The 16,526-nt window shown below is 42.5% G+C and overlaps 2 long non-coding RNA genes across 2 annotated transcripts in view; one reads left to right on the forward strand and one right to left on the reverse strand.

Moving 5' to 3' along the window:
- The window catches only part of LOC143843121 (uncharacterized), a 45,796-nt gene that overhangs the window by 12,304 nt on the left and 16,966 nt on the right, over positions 1-16,526 (reverse strand). The window lies entirely within an intron of this gene.
- The window catches only part of LOC143843122 (uncharacterized), a 35,456-nt gene continuing 31,075 nt past the window's right edge, over positions 12,146-16,526 (forward strand). The window contains exon 1 of the long non-coding RNA XR_013233461.1: positions 12,146-12,165. This is a non-coding gene — a long non-coding RNA (uncharacterized LOC143843122). The remainder of the gene's footprint in view (positions 12,166-16,526) is intronic.

Genomic DNA, 16,526 nt, shown 5'->3' on the forward strand with positions numbered 1-16,526 from the left:
AAATCAGAGTTAAATGACTCTTCTGAACAATATGTTTTGAATAGCATGAGGTCTTCCTAACATTCCAGGAAGGCTGTTCCAGCATTTAGGAACTACTACAGAAATGTGTCAGACAAGCAGATACTGTTGTAAACTGTCTGAAAAATGGATCCTGTAATACAATTAAGATCCAGAGAGCAGAATTGTCACAATGGAGCATTTTGTCCTCTGTATGTATGTCCCAAACTATGAATGTAGATGTGCATGTCCCAAGCCATGGAGGTCACCTAGAATTGAACTTAGTAGCTGAAAGGTAGCCAATAAAGCACTTTCAGAAAATGTACTATGTGTTCATATGTTTGCTTCAGACAGCAAGTGAGCTGTTGTGTTTGGCACCAGCTGAAGTTTCTGAATTATCTTCAAAGGCAATCCTATGCATTATGTATTATAAGAAGTACAGCATCAAAGTTTCTATGGCATGGAGCAATGTAGCCAGATCAGATCATTCAAGGTAGGGAGTCGTCTTCCATGCTAGATGGATATGGAAGAGGGCAATCTTATTTTATTTATTTGTTCGATTTATATACCACTCCTCCCTTCTCCATTAATAATAAAGGATCCTACATAATTGTAGCTCTGATGCACTTTTCCACTCACACAGCATACCTACCAACCTCTAAAACCTCTCTCTCTCTCAGGTTCAGGGTTATAAATAGATTGGGATGTCACGATTTTGTCTCTTTTAAAATATTTAGAGCACCATGACCATTTCACACCTCATGTTCTCTCTCACACTCACAGAGGCATCAGCAGACAGGGTAGCCCAGCTCCCTTTAATAACAGACCTTCACTAAAACAGAGTTATTGACCAGGGCTCAGACAATGTTCCATTCACATGTGTTTGGATTTGCCATGGTAGCCATCCCTTGGAGGTAGTGCAAGATCTAGACTTCCCTTTACAGCAAGGAAATACTATAGCACATAAAGTTTGATACATCAGGCAAAATCACAAAACTCCGGCTCACTTACTTTGGCCATATCATGTGATACAACACAATGGAGAGAGCAATTATGCTAAGACTGGTCAGTGGTAAAAGGAACCAGGCCAACAAAGAGCACGGTGGTTAGACACGATCAAAATGGACACCGGCCAGGACATTACTTGGCTGAGGGAAGCAGTGTGGGATCAGGGATCATGGTGACAGCGATCATGGTGACAGCTATTCCAGGGGATCACTAAAAGTCAGACTCAGCTGAATGGTTGACAACAACAATTACTATTTTCAGACATTCCCTAAGTGGTTCTTCTCCATAGTTTCAACTGAGTATCCTCTTTTCCCTCTCAACTCTTTAGCTGCCAACTCCTAACTGCTGTTTTCCAACCGATTCTCTCCAACATTCCATCAGCATTCACTGGTCACTTGTAGGAAGAGGTAGAACCTAGCCTGTCTATCACAGCTACACTCCTCATGGAGAGAGGAATTTGTACCCTATCAGATATAGGCAGTGCAGTACCACCCAAGATTTCAGCCCTACCATTTGTGGAAGGGATTTGGGCGAAGGAGAAGGAAGGGTGAGAGAAAATTGAGTGGGTGGTCAATAATGTGGAGCAGAGCTTGGTGATCTTTGCTGAGATGTCATTTCTTACTTTCAGGGCCCATAAGAGTTTTGATTCAGCCCTATTGCTTACCTCTCCCTACCCTGTCATTTACATCCCACCCCCCTCAAAATGACCTGATTTTTACCAGTAACTAAGAAGGGTAAAAAAGATAGTAATGTGACCCAGAGGAATGCTGTGGACAAGGAAATAAAATATTTATAAAACAACCTCACAGGGACTAATCTCTTAATATTTCATATTTTGACTCACACTAGTTCTATTGCTTAATTTTTCTATGCCTCCCTATATTTGCTGGCTTTAATTTAGTGTACCAGTCTCTTTGCCAGGCAACAGACTTTTTTTTTAAGTAACCCTGTTTACCCTACAAATTATGTGAGCTTTTTTTTTTTTTACTGCAGTTTATTGTGCTAATTTTTGTCATAACTGTTGCAATTCAGTGCTATATTACGGAAACAACTCACTATTAAAGCTGAATTGTCTATTTGTGTCTAAAGACTGGAAATGATCCGGGCAGTCATGAAGCACATGGCATCTCCAGCAAGCATTACGATTTGAAGCGAATTTATCAGGCATTCAAAATTCATAAATCCCCCTTCCATGAAATTTCAGCTAGTTATTCATTTTTAAAATTTGTGTAAACCAAATTGAGGACAAGGAATTAATAATGAATTAAAAAAAAAACAATGAAGCTAGGTCTGTGTTGTACACTCTCTGGCCAGAGACCTAGATTCCAACTCTGCCACATGAGGAGGGATGCACTGACATGACATAAAGAATGGCAGTGACAGAAGATTGGAGGTTAGGTGACAATCGGTTTGTCTGAGGGCCATTCGACATTCTCTCAGGAGGGTTTGCTTGCATTTCAGCTCCCTCTTTCCCACCTCTTTGCTGACTATTAGCAGAAAGGCTGGTTACATAGCAATACTTGCCAGCAGATGAGCAATGCAAGGTCACTCAGGACAGCATCCAGGAATTCAGCTTGGAGACAGCAATGGAGCGAAACTGGAGAACAAACCCGGATTTTCATAATGTAGTTGCCATGTTTATCTTATGGCTGTACTACAAGCTGTCTTTTAACAAGCATTGACTCATGGCAAAAACTGAATACTGCCAAAGGCATGACACAAACACTACTGTAATGTTCCCTTTTGCCCATGGGCCAGGATTAAATAGGGTTGCCAAGCCATCAACCAGCACCCCAAGAGCTTTGGGGGCAGAACAAGGGAGGGAGATGACATTGCATGATGCATCCGTGTCACGTCTGGGTGAAAATCTGGATGTGATATTGCATCACACAATATCATTTCTTCCTCTGCCCAGATAGAAAAGTGGATTGCCGACTTGCAGAGGGCAAATGGCAAGGTGAAAGGCTCTCCACACCACAGTTGAACCTCAACCAGCTTGTAGGTGAGGGCTTCCCCCTCTTTCTTCCTGCTCTTACCTCAGCATGAGGCACAGCAGGCTGGGCGAAAGTGAGATTGCCATGGTGCCTAGATGATCATCCAGCTGTGGAGAAAGAGAAGTGAAACGACCACCAACAAAAACCCATGGCGGTCAGCTTGCTCTTTTCTTGAGTGGTCGCTATGGTAGTTGTTACTCTCTCTACTCTGCAGCCAGCTTGCCCTTCTCCCAGCAGTTGCCCTGATGAACTCACAGAGGTGGTAGAGAAGGGAAGGGAGGTTGGAAATGGTAGGTCTTTTGCTTACACCCCTTGAAAAAGGTCCATAGCTTAGAGAGGCTCACAGCTTATACATACTCCAGTTCCTCAAACAGTGGCTGTTTTAAGGTAGGTACCACTTGGCAACCACAAGCTCAACCAGGCAATGACCTTGTTCACTCCTCTGGAACATCTGCTGGCCTTCCCACCCGATATATTTATATATATTGCCATTCCTCACATTTTAGATATAGGAGAGATTTTTGATAGAATCGATATCATTTATTTTAATGAATACAATTGATTTTATTGCATTTTAGATTCTTTTTACTGTCTCTATGTTGTGTATTCTAATGTTGTAAGTTGCCCTGAGCCATAGGGAAGGGCGGCATGGAAATGAAATTATTAATAATAATAATTCCTATTGTGCAGATGTGGAATCAAGGCCACACTGTAGTCCTTGTCAGTGCAGGCCCAGTATTCCATCCCTCATTGGCTTATGACTCATCGTCACATTTTCCATTTTCATTAGAATTAGACTCTTTGTCGATCACATATTTTAGCTTTTTGCTCTTTCATTGCGTTGATGCCTCTCAGAGGGTATAAAGGGTAGGACATGTTGTTCAGCCAAGGTGGAAGCTGGAAAGCATCTAACATCTCTCAAACATGTAATGGATAAATTACAGTCGCAGTCTGAGCCTCTCACCTTTGAAAACAGTTTCTTTTAAAACTTGCCACAAGAAACAGGAATGAAATAGCATCTTGTTTAGTGCCAGACCACATCATTTACAAGGCCTCTATGAGATCTTCTGTCATACAACGTTAAGCAGAAGTCATTGTTGCCACTGGCAACACTGACAACGGGAAGAGTTAGGTTGCATTGGGCCTCATTACTCTCTGTTTTGTTACCTCATGATATTACTGTAATAGGTCATTACTGTACTTGTTACAGAGAAATGTAAGTGATGCACGGAGCTTGTTTTCAGTGGCGTGCTTGTACCTTGCAGCTACAGTGCTTTGCCACTTCATTACAGTACAGTCCTATGGAGGGGGGAACTATCCTATTTATTGTGATCAGCAGGAGCTGGGTGTCATCCGCTGACAGCTCTGGTTTAAATTCAAATATGTTAATGGAAGATTAAATAATACCAGGATTATAGGGCAAATTGTCATATGTGCAAGATAGACTGCCTGAATTTTGTCCTGTTGCTTTGTTGAACAAGAGCAGAAGAGAACACTGTAATTTTCTCCTCCTCAACTCAACTCTTTGCCTCCCGCCCCCTCCTCCTCCTATTCCATTTCCCAGGATCAACAAAACAAGAAAGAAATGAGTTCCAAGTGCTTACTGGAATTATTATTTTCAGTTTGCTTGCATCTCCATCTTGAAAGTGTACTTAAATGCAGGTTTTTAAAAATTCCTTTTTGTTTTAAAGCGGCCGTTTAGAAATCTGGTATAAAAGCATCTGAGTGACACTATTGACTATCCAAGTGCCTGAGAAAAGCATGATTTTTTAATGTAAAGACTGCCATAAGATTTATTGTAGCAGCTCCGAAATTGCACTGTTATAATAAGGTTTAAGGCTCAATTGTTCACTCTCCAGAAGCAATAACTTTCTCTCATTGGAATGTGAAAATAAACCCCTGCGAATAAAATGACATAGAAGGCTTAAGTTGTTTCCTCGCGACAGCTAGGATCCCCCCCCCCCCCTTCTTGCAAAAGCTATTCTGAGGTCTTGTACTATAGCTCTGTTGAAAAATTACACTGGCTTGCCAAATATCTTAATGACTTTTCTCTCAGCAGTTGGTAATGGTGAAATGTTATTCTAGTAACCATAATGTTTCTCATAAAACAATTGCATACAAGATGTACTGTACTTCTATTTTAGTGAGCTCTTCTGTCAGCCCTGTGCTGTTGGTAGCCATTTACCATTTTACAGCAAACTGCCCTTACAAGTCCTTCAAGTGTAATATTGCAGAAGGAGTGAAGAAATGCGTGATTAAGAACATTCTCAGAGAGGGGACCATTTAGTATACGGCAGGCTGCAAAATAAACTGGCTTCCACATATGTAGGTGCTCATCACGTCAATGACAGTTCTATGTGGTCATTTAATTTTACGATCTCAATTCTCGCATATATTGCTAACATAAATATAGTGTCCTCCTGCAGAGAGGTCTGCTGGGTGTGATAAAATCAGTGAGACCTCAATGGGTTCAAATGGACATCTTTTATAATTATTGCTATAAAATTTCTTGACAATGCATTCTTGTCATCCAATGGGTAAAGAAAGCGATTTTCCAAAAGAACGGGTTTCAACAAAGAGGCCAACGTACCCTGGGCATGCATGGCTGTGATCTGAACATATTTAAATTGCCTCAGTTACTCTTACCTATTGAACAGAAAGTCGTTGGCTTGATAGTTGTAAGAACAGAGCTCCAGTGGGATGCAGGGTGTATTTTTCATTTGGAATCTGGGTTGGCAGGATGAACTCAAGTGGCTTTATCTAGGGGATGGATATTAATTTGTTGTGTGATTCAATTAAAACAGTGTGAAGAAGGAACCTTTCAATGATATACTCAACAAAATTGGAGCACTACAAAACAGGAAGAGTTACAAGTAAGGTACAATTTAGTTATGACAACTAATGGTTCTTTCTTAAAACAAAAGCTGCAGGAGCTCAGCCTGACCAGAAACTACACTCTCTGCCTGGGATCCTGAGATTCAGAGGAGCAGGGACTAGCTCGGCTGAGAGAAATTATCCCTATATAAAATGTTATCATTCCACTGTGCCTCTAACAGCCTTGGCTCTTCCCGTTTCTATTTGTTTCGTGCAAATTTTCAGGAGCTATGTTAGGCTGAGAGAAAGACACTAGTTCAGGATACGACTGCCAGCCATGAGCTGGAAGCTAGTGGGAAGGGAGGGGGGAGACAGAGGGAATACTGGCACGTGGACGATGAGATGTCACTTCCAAAAAGGGACCCTAAGATGACATCACATTGTTGCCAGGATGCCAATGCAACATTCTGGGACTCAGAGCATAATGTTGATGCCATCATCATCATCATCATTTAATTTATATCCTGCCTCCCCCCGGAGGCTCGAGGCCGGTCACATAAAAACCAATCCCCTAAAGCAATAAAAGCACAATAAAACATAATACAATTAATACAAAAGTTAAGACAAGAATGGCGGCAAAATTCAATATAACTAACCCAATTCCACACCCACTAAGATATCATGCCATTAGCATGACGCTGCTTTGTGACCATTTCCCCCTGCCACCCACTCCAAATGGCAGCATGCAATACAGGTTGGAAAGTCTAGGATCATTCAATGACTTGAAGTACCTGCATTGCCAGTATGACAACATTACTACAACTGCGACAGAAAGAAAATGGTTAATGCTGTAACCTAGCCTGAGAACCAGTACACCAAATTCAAAATGGAGAGCTATCTAAGAAAAATCAGGTGGAGCTGCATAAGGGGAGATAGCAAATCATGGCTTTCAACGAGAACTGACATTCAGTCTTCTCAAGAAAATCTGCATCAAAAATCAAACAAAACTTTGAAATTAAAGAAGAATTTGAGAGATAGCCTCTCCTACTATAAGAAGATAGTCAAAGAAGCTCTCCCAATAACAAAAGATCAAAATATGGAACTTCCAATTTAACCTCCAATTTAAAGGTCTGACTTAATGGCAGAAACAGTTGACTGGCATGGTGAACTCAGTCACAATAAGACACGAGCCGGCTTTTGGCATGAACGAGGCCACAGCTTTATTCAATAACCACAACTAGGGGGTTGGCCTGGCACGAGGTGTAGAGCCATCCCCGCGCAGCCGTCCGGCTGCTGACGTGGGCTCAAGGGGCACCCTGGGTTCCCCCTTCCTCCCAGCCGGGAGGAAGGATCCCTTGCCCCTTGATGCCCTCCCCAGGGAGGAGGCCAGTCATGGCTGTTGGGCGTCTGCCTCATACAACCATCCCTACCTCCTGGCTCCGAGCCCCTGGGTCGCGCTCGGTCTCAGCCGGTCTCTTACTGAGACCCCCGCCTCAGGTCCCAGTTGCAAACTGGTCCCTGAACAAAGCTCTACCTCGTGCCCCCCATACCGCAGCTGTGACAAACGCAACTTTATTACATAGGGAGGGTGGGAGGGATGCTGACTCCGGAGCTTGCAGCGGCAAAGAGGGCAGGGGCTGAGCACATGGAGCTTATAAGCACCTTGCCCCCGCCCTCCACGTCGCTCCGACGCTCCCGCCGCGCAGGTGCTCCGGCTCCCTTTGTCTTCTGCCTCCTTCCTCCCCCGCCCGTCAATCTGCGCCCACGCCCAGCCGCCGCCGCTCTTTACTTGGTTGTGATAAATTATCTGGTGTTTATTTGTATATAAAGTTACCTCAGTCCTGTTATCTGTTCAACTAATAAGTCCTATACCTGATTCCAACCTGACCATTTCTCCTCAAAGTTTAATAAAACAGTATTTTTAAAAACTATCGTCAGCCTCTCCTGTGCTATTTTCAAAACAGAAAATAAGAATTTTAGTCTGTCTCCTCATTTTGCTAGGCTGAATCAGCCTATATCTAAATAAATTAAAGTGATTGGGTGGGACAGCGAGAGAGAGAGAGAATGAGAGAGAGAGAGAGAGAGAGAGAGAGAGAGAGAGAGAGAGAGAGAGAGAGAAGAACATAAAGGGAAATCTTATGAGAAAGGATGAAATTGCTATAACAGGACATTGGTCTATTGCTGGTAATAAAAATACATTGGGGTGGGACTATAATCAATAAGCCCTTGTTGAAATTAAGCCACATGAGATTTGCTTAGCCCTCCCACCTATCAATCATTACAAAACATAGAGGCAAACTGAAAACAAGATAAAAAATAATCATTTAAAAATAAACAAATAACTGATGTAGAGTAGACTGTTATTTGGGACTATGGTACTAGAAAAAATGACATCTAACTACCATCTTAAAATAATGGTTCAGTCATTTACCTGTAAATCTGTAGAGAGTAGACTAGAACATCTTAAATGACAACTAAGCAACCTTGGTATGAACTCCTAAATACTGTATAAATATTTTACTTTGGAATGGGAACAGGGGAGTCAAAGGAAAGAAGCTGGCGTGGGCAGAGAATCATTCCAATTTCCCTGTCCCATTGTTATAACGTCTTCTAGAGCCTCTTGTGTCGCAGAGTGGTAAGGCAGCCGTCTGAAAGCTTTGCCCATAAGGCTGGGAGTTCAATCCCAGCAGCCGGCTCAAGGTTGACTCCGCCTTCCATCCTTCCGAGGTCGGTAAAATGAGTACCCAGCTTGCTGGGGGGTAAACGGTCATGACTGGGGAAGGCACTGGCAAACCACCCCGTATTGAGTCTGCCATGAAAACGCTAGAGGGCGTCACCCCAAGGGTCAGACATGACTCGGTGCTTGCACAGGGGATACCTTTACCTTTACCTTTAGAGGGGAAAAATTACTAGCCTCAATTATATGGTGATCACACAGTGGAAGCTACACAATCTGTTCCATATCAAAGTAGGAGAGGGGTTCATTCACATATAGAAGTGATTGTGCCATCTCAACAAGCCATTAAGAGTTCTCCAGTTACACAGCAGAATTAGTGTTCCTTGAACTAAAGCTTTCAGGATGGAAATAGGTTTCATTTCTCTAGCATAGACCTAACATGTAGAATGCTTTTCACAGCCATCATAATGGCTGTAGGAAATCCAGCCGCTTATTAACTCTCAGACACTGCGGTCTGTAATGAGGTAGCCATGGGTACCTATTACCTAATCCCAACATAATTAGAGTTGCCAGTCTCCAGATGAGATCTGGAGTTCTTCTGGAGTCATAACCGATCTACAACCTACATAAATGAGTAACCCTGGAGAATATGGCAGCTTTGCAGGGCGGATTCTATGGTATCACATCCCTGCTGAGCTTCCTTCCTTGCCCAAATTCCACCCTCCCCAGGAACCTCCCACAAATCCCCAGGAATTTCTTAGCTTGGTGTTGACAACTCTAGCCATAGTTGATCTACTCAGCTGCCTTAGCATGTACTCTTAATGAAAATAATTATGAGCTGGACTGATAGGTTCCCAAAGATTCCCCCATGCATTCTCTATAATGGCAATCAGCAAATTACATATTCTAGGTATGCCCATAATCTTGGGATTGCTTTAAAAAGTGGCTTAGAGAAACCCATGGGAGAGGCGAATTAAAGACTATTGGCCATGTTGCCTGAATACAACTGTTGTGTTTGGAAGATCTAGACTATTTCTGAATGCCAGTTTTCTTTTTGGGGAGGGGGGCAGTAGCAGGGGAATGCTTTGGTCCATGTTTTGGACCATCCAGATAATCTAATTTGTAATGGAGGATGAAGGAAACAGGATCCTGGTCTAGATAGATCACTGGTACTATACGCAGACCTACCATTTATATTGTATTTTGAGAGAGTGGTCAGAATAGAATTGTGGCATAATGCAAGGTAATGGTACATCTTAATCAGTTGAACTCAGTTGAAATATCTCTCCTAAACATTGCACTGTTGATCTTGAAAAGACGGCTGGAGGCTTTGTAATTTACTCTCTGTGTCTCATCTTGTGCCTGTCTTGGTGAATGCATCTATATCAAAATCAGACCCAGAGACTGCAGTCTAAGAATACTTTCTTGAATAAAATAGGACTTATTTCCAAGTAGATTTACCAAAGAGTTAGCTGGAAATTGATGTTAGAAAGATGAAGTAAACATTGAAGTGTTACATGTTCCAGCACTTATAGCTGCAGCTCCATAAAATATAATATCTCTATGTAACTTGCTGATCACCACTGATAGGACTCTGCCATTGAGTGTGCTAATTTGCATATTTCATCCTTAGAAAGTGGCCCAGAGATACCGAGAAGCAAACAGATTGCAAGTGTGTTCATCTTTTTATTTTCTGCTGCATGCTGCTCATCTTTGATGATTTTGCTATACCCTTATGTGATCATTATATTAATTTGTTCTTCCTTGCCTGAAATTGGAACCAAACACCTTCAAAATGCATTTCTCTTTGAAGTAATTAAAATAGAGTGTCCACTGACCATAGAAAATAGGCAACCATGTTCTGCATTAAAATGAGGACTGATAAGGGGGGAGGGGACGTTATGCAAATAAGGGGAAGATGATTGCAAGCAAAATGTTTGTCTTGTTTTCCTTTAGTGGAACTCCAGCACACCGAATCGATTCCTTTTAGTGATCTTTCACAGACTGCCCTTGGAAGCTGGTCAAACATGAAGACACTCCTTCAAAAGCCTCTCTAGTTTGCAGGGGAAAGATAAGCCGGGTTTTTGTTGGGGTTGGGCCCAAAGAAAGCTCATGGATGAGATTTTGTTTTCACTATGCCGTTTCAGAATGTTTGAGAATACGAATCCAGTATTACAGTTTTGAGAAAATTTGTTTAGGCTTGTGTGAAAGACCATACAATGCAACTGTTGAATTATCAGTTGCCTTCTTCCTGATGGACATAGGGACAGTAGCCTCCAGATGAGAACTGGGGATCCCCTGGAATTACAACTTCTCTCCAAGCATCAGAGATCAGTTTCCCTGAAGAAAATGGATGCTTTGGAGAGTGGAGTCTCTGGTATTGTACCCCACTGAGGTCCCTGTCCATTGCAGGCTCCATCTCATAAGCTTTAGGAGTCTCCCAACATTAACCCCCATCTGCCACCAGAGTCCAGGAGCAACCTGGAAACCCTAGATGGAAAGTGTTGTGTATGCGAGGCAGCAGAGGTCTGAGCTTGTGGTCTGGAGCAGGATCCAAACAGCCCCAAAGAACAACCAATGAGCTGTCAGGTCCCCACCCATGTGGCCCAATGTGTTTGAATCAATCAAGCACCACTAAGCCAATCAGGCTCGGCCTAGGGCAATTCAACCTCCTCTACATATGTATATTAGTGGGGGCTTGTCCAGGCAAGTCCCCAATCTGCGTGGTTACTTTCAACATGTACCCACTCCTGGAAGCAATAAAGGCTTGATGCATGACCGCGTCTCCTATGATTGACAGGCTAATGTGCGGTAAGTAAAATTCATGTTGCTCTCTTTTCTGCCTAAATCGCTGCCTTGTATGGAGGGGAATAGGCACAATGCTGCGGCAGAGAAACATGGGTATGGGCTCGAGATTTACAATCCTGCATTTGCAAGGAGGAGGCCACATGTGTTTTACCTCTCCGTGTGGAAACAGTCTATGTTATTCTTTTAAGCAACTTGGTGCTGTGCACTCCCTTGCATAATTAATTTATGCCACCAGGAACAAATTACTGATTTGCTGTGATGTTACGGTGTGTGCACAATTGGTTTTTGCATCTTTGGATGTCACTTTAAGAAAAAAAAAAGCTGTCTTGTAGGGATTGTGGAGAGTAGGGCAAGAAAAGGAACAGAGACTTGCAAGCTAGGACAGAAGGTAACAGCTGTCAGCAGACTTAGGGGCATCATCCAAACCCACAAGTTTGTAGCAGCAACAGGATTTGTAAAAACTGTTGACTCACTGTAAGCTTCCCGACAGCAGAGAGGCTTTCAGGACAGAAGAACTAGCTCCCTGGCAGAGAGGAAGAACAAAAAACAGGCAGGAGGGAAACAAGAGTAGCATTCAGTAAGCTCTGAACAATTGTGGAATGCATTACAGCTCTCTCTCTCAAGTCCAAATGGACTAAACACGCTTTGTATAATGGTTTAATAAAACTGCTCACATGCTGTTGCCTTTCCAACATGAAGCTTGTCTTATAAACATATTAATATGATAAAGGTGTTCGAAGTAACTAAAGGTGTCTCAGGGGAGGGGCTGTAACTCCACGGCAATGTTTTGCATGAAGATGGCCTCAGTCCCCGTCCCCCCCGCTTTCCTTCTAGCTGAGAATTTGAAGTTACTGCTGGTATTGGGAGGTAGGTACTTCTGCTGCGGATTCTGTCTATCAAACCAGTCTGTCAAACTGTCTATCATAACAGACCGTTCCAGACTAGTTGCATGAGCAATTCATTTAAGACAATGTTCAGCAGTGATTCTTGAGCCATATCTGCCAATAAGGGGAACAGTAGATTTTGGAAGACTCCAGGCAACTAGTTGAAGTACAAATGGCCAGCACTGAAAAGTAATCTTAGAAGGACTACCAGTGAGTGACAATCTGTCTAAACAGTTTTGTTTTTTTAAAAAGAGTAAATGGCAGCCATTAGGAACAATTCAGGCTAAGAATATGATATGTATGGGTGGAAGGTTAACTCTTTCTTCCATGACATTTTTCCTGGGTTTGCTTCCTAGGGTGCTATACTTTACATGTGGGGCATAATTTCCACATTGGATAAATAGCAGCTCAGAAATTCCAGCAGAGATTAGTAATGTTGGAATCCTTGATCCAGAGTTCCGATCAGACTGGGTAGACTTTGTAGCTACCAGTCACTCTTTTAGAGAGAGGCAGCTTGGTAGAGTGGATAAGAATGGCAATTTATAATCTGGAGAGCAAAATTTGATTCCCCACTCCTCCATATGCAGCCACCTGGGTGACCTTGGGCTAGTCACAGTCCTGCTACAGTTGTTCTCATAGTTTCACTCAGAGCTCTCTCAGTCTCACCTACCTCACAGGGTGTCTGTTGTGGGGAGAGGAAGGGAAAGAGAATGTAAGCCGCTTTAAGACTCCTTTGGGCAGTGAAAAGCAGAGAATATAACCAATTCTTCTTCTTAACAAAATACACTCTTAAAATATATCACACTGATTGTTAGAGAGATAATAAAACATACAGCTTTAGAATCTGGGCTCAATTAGTAGTTGCCTAGGGTTGCCCATTTCCAGGGAAAACCTTGAGATTTTGGGGGTGGAGCTTAAAGAGGGTGGGGTTTGGGAAGGGGAGGGATTTCAGTAAGGTATAATGCATGTTGTCCACGTTCAAAGGTTGCAAATAAATTCTGCCTTTGTTTTCTGGAATATTCCATGATATGTTTCATAAGTGGCAAATTAAGAATTTATTTATTTAGATTTCTATACCGCCCATTTCTTTGCAGCTCTGGGCGGTTTACACAGAACATTATAACTTACATGAAACATTATGTAGACTATAACATCAAAACAACTGTAAAAAACATCAAAAGATTACAAAACCACAATTATAATATAATAACAATTAACAGTAACTTTGGGAGAGTCATGGGCAGGCGTCTGGGGGGACCAGCAGGGGTGGAATCTCTTAGCAATTTTTATGCAAATCATCATTCTGGATATCATGGACTTCTTAGGATATCATTGGCTGAGCTTCAGCAGTGTCACAGTGGGGCTAGATAACTGAATACTAAGAAGGAAATTGTCTAACCTCAGCATTAGAATTCTATGTTCAATGAAGAACACTAGTAAATACAAGTGTAAATCATATAGATGCAGCTTTGGGTATAAGCTGTGTGAGCCTTTGAGCAAACAAACATAGGAGTGAATTGTCAAAGACTTTCATAGCCAGTCAACTGCATAGGAGTGTTTTGTAAACCACATAAATATTGCTATAATTTTTCAAAGATTTATTGATAATGCAAATTAGAGCAGATTTGGAGTTGTTGAACACAACAGAAAAAACAGATTCTTATTCATTATAAGCATTGAATAAAGTATGTAAAAATAAGTATTATTAAAGCTTTGAATGCATATATCAATTAACCAAACAACAAAGCCTTCAAGGATCTTTTTTGTTAGTATTGTTGCACAAATATTATTTTAAAACATTTTTTTTCATTTTTATATCTCTTATTTTTATTGTTCAGAAGGCCAAAACAATCAGAAAATAACACCACTTCCCTGGACACTGTAAAGCAGGTGATAAAAAGGCTCCCTTCTCAGCCAATTTGGTGGAGGCCCCAAAATTCCTTTTTAGCCCACTAAAAGGTGACTAGCTCCTCCCACAATCTCAAGAGGATGAGAGGGTGGCCCAACTCAAAGTATAATCATGCTTCAGAGAGTGGAACAGATACCAATGGCTTCTCCAGTACTCTTCGGACTGGTTGTTCCACAAATGGCTCATCAAGAGCCAATAGTGTCTCATGCCTTATTTAAAATTGGGACTGCCACATATGAATACCCCACCCCAACAGGTTGGGACCTGTCATGTGGATGTTTAAACAAAGCGGGGGGGGGGAGTTTACAGGCATTCATCTTGTATGTCAAGATGTTGACATTCATCTTGAGCAGGCAAGAAATGCATTCCCCTATGCCAGAGCATCTTTCTCCAGCTGAAAAGGAAGATGATCAAATCAAATCCTTTAGATTTGGAATTTCCCCAAATAGATACAGATGGAAAGTAAAGACATTTCACTTAGCAACTCTCTGGATGGTGAAGAAGCTTTCAAAAGGCTGAAAGTGCGTGAGGAGGGGCATGATTAGCAGTTTCCTCTCTTCAGTATATAAGGAAAAGGCTACATAAATTACTTATTATTTATTTAAAATATTTATTATACTTCTGGAGAAAATGGATGCTTTGAAAGGTCCAAGGTCCCACCCTAGCTCTCCACCTCAAGTCGCCAGGTATTTCTGAACCCAAGGTTGGTAATGCAGTATATAAGTTCAGGTAGTAAGGCCACATTATAACTACTTGCTTAATAATATGTGTTTGAAGACATAAAATGCACCCTGCTCACCCTCTGTACACATAAACATATCTCATTAGGCTCCTAACAGGCATCATGGTATGGGAAAATTCCTAAAAGTCGAACTATATTGCCATTGACTTGCAGGAGGGCACCTGGGGCTCAAAGATGACGTGCACACATTTATGTTGGCTTAAACAAGGCCACAGCTTTATTGTTAACTCCACAGGAGTGTTGGCACAGCATGGGAGAGGGAGCCTGACTTGTAGTCACCTGACCACAAGAACCCAGACCTCAGCAGCACCCTGGGGCCCACCCGGTTCCTCTGCTGGGAACAAGGGTCCCCTTGCTGCTGGGATCTCATTCAAAGGAAGAATCCAGCAGTACCCTAGGGCCCACCTGGTTCCCCATCAAGAACACAGGTCCCCTTGCTGCTGGATTCCCACCATAGGGAAGTGTCCTACCTGGGGTGCCAAGAGGAAGCACAGGCTTCCCTTGAACTCACCCCAGGCCACCTGACACTGTAAACCCTTGGGTTCCAAGGAGAGGTGTCCACTTTACTTAGTATCACCCAGGGCTACCTGGCATTTCAAGCACCATGATTCCCCTGTTGGGTCAGCCTGGCTTGCAGACCTGCTACCTCATAAGGAGGCCCCTCACGCGGTGAGTCCAATGCACAGATCAAACTCCCCCAAAACAGGGTCCATCCCATGCTGAAACACCAGCTGTGACAACATACAATACAAAGATAATTGACAGTGGCCATCGAAACATAATATAAGGCCAACATAACGGGGTGGGTGGGAGGGAAGCTTTTCCAGTGGCAGTTCTGGTGAATGAGGCTGGGCTCCATGCATGTGGCACCCTGAGTTCACACCTCCATGCCTCATGTCACAGGCGGGATGCGCCAGCACCATCCCCATCCTGCACACCACTTAACTCACCTTCCTCCAGAGCATGCTCCTTTGCATCATCAATGGTGGCTGGAGGTGAGTCTTCACCACTATTTATCATCTTCTTCATCTTCTTGAAATACTCTCTCAGAGGGAGGGGGGTAGCCACTAATCTTATCCTAGCAGCTTTTTCATATCATACATGCCCTGTCATGATAAATATTAACCACATTCCTTGCATCTGTCTTTTGAGAATGGAATGAAGAATGGGTGATCAGAAGTCTTTATTCTGTATCCAACCTATATATGGCAGACTAGTCAAACCTTTGCAGTCTTTCAGTGTTTAATCTGAGCGGCATGATAGTTAAGAGAATGCGATATGAATCAGAAAACTCATTAGGTAATCTTAAACAGGGTGCTGTTATTTCAGTCCCTCACCCACCACTTTCCCCATAAATTGGTGGAAATAATACTGCTCTACAATACAAATTGACAGAATAATGTGTGTGAGTTCTGAATGCTCGAAAATACTAGACAGAAGCTGTGTTGCTATTGTCGAGTGGTAATGTAAAAGAGGATTAAGTACTCATTTGTAATAGAATAATTTCTTTCATGGTAACATATTCTTTAAAGTTCGTAGCGAACTTAAAATCCAGAAACCACAGACATCATTGTTTTAGACAGAATATGGCTTTAGCCATTGGGGGTTGGGGTGGGATGAATGCACCAGATAGCTCTAAAAGGGTTGCTGGGGATGTTAGCAACTTGGAAAGGGTTCACGGCTCAGAGAAAGA

The sequence above is a fragment of the Paroedura picta genome, chromosome 8 (genome assembly GCF_049243985.1).
Source record: "Paroedura picta isolate Pp20150507F chromosome 8, Ppicta_v3.0, whole genome shotgun sequence".
Lineage (NCBI taxonomy): Eukaryota > Metazoa > Chordata > Lepidosauria > Squamata > Gekkonidae > Paroedura > Paroedura picta.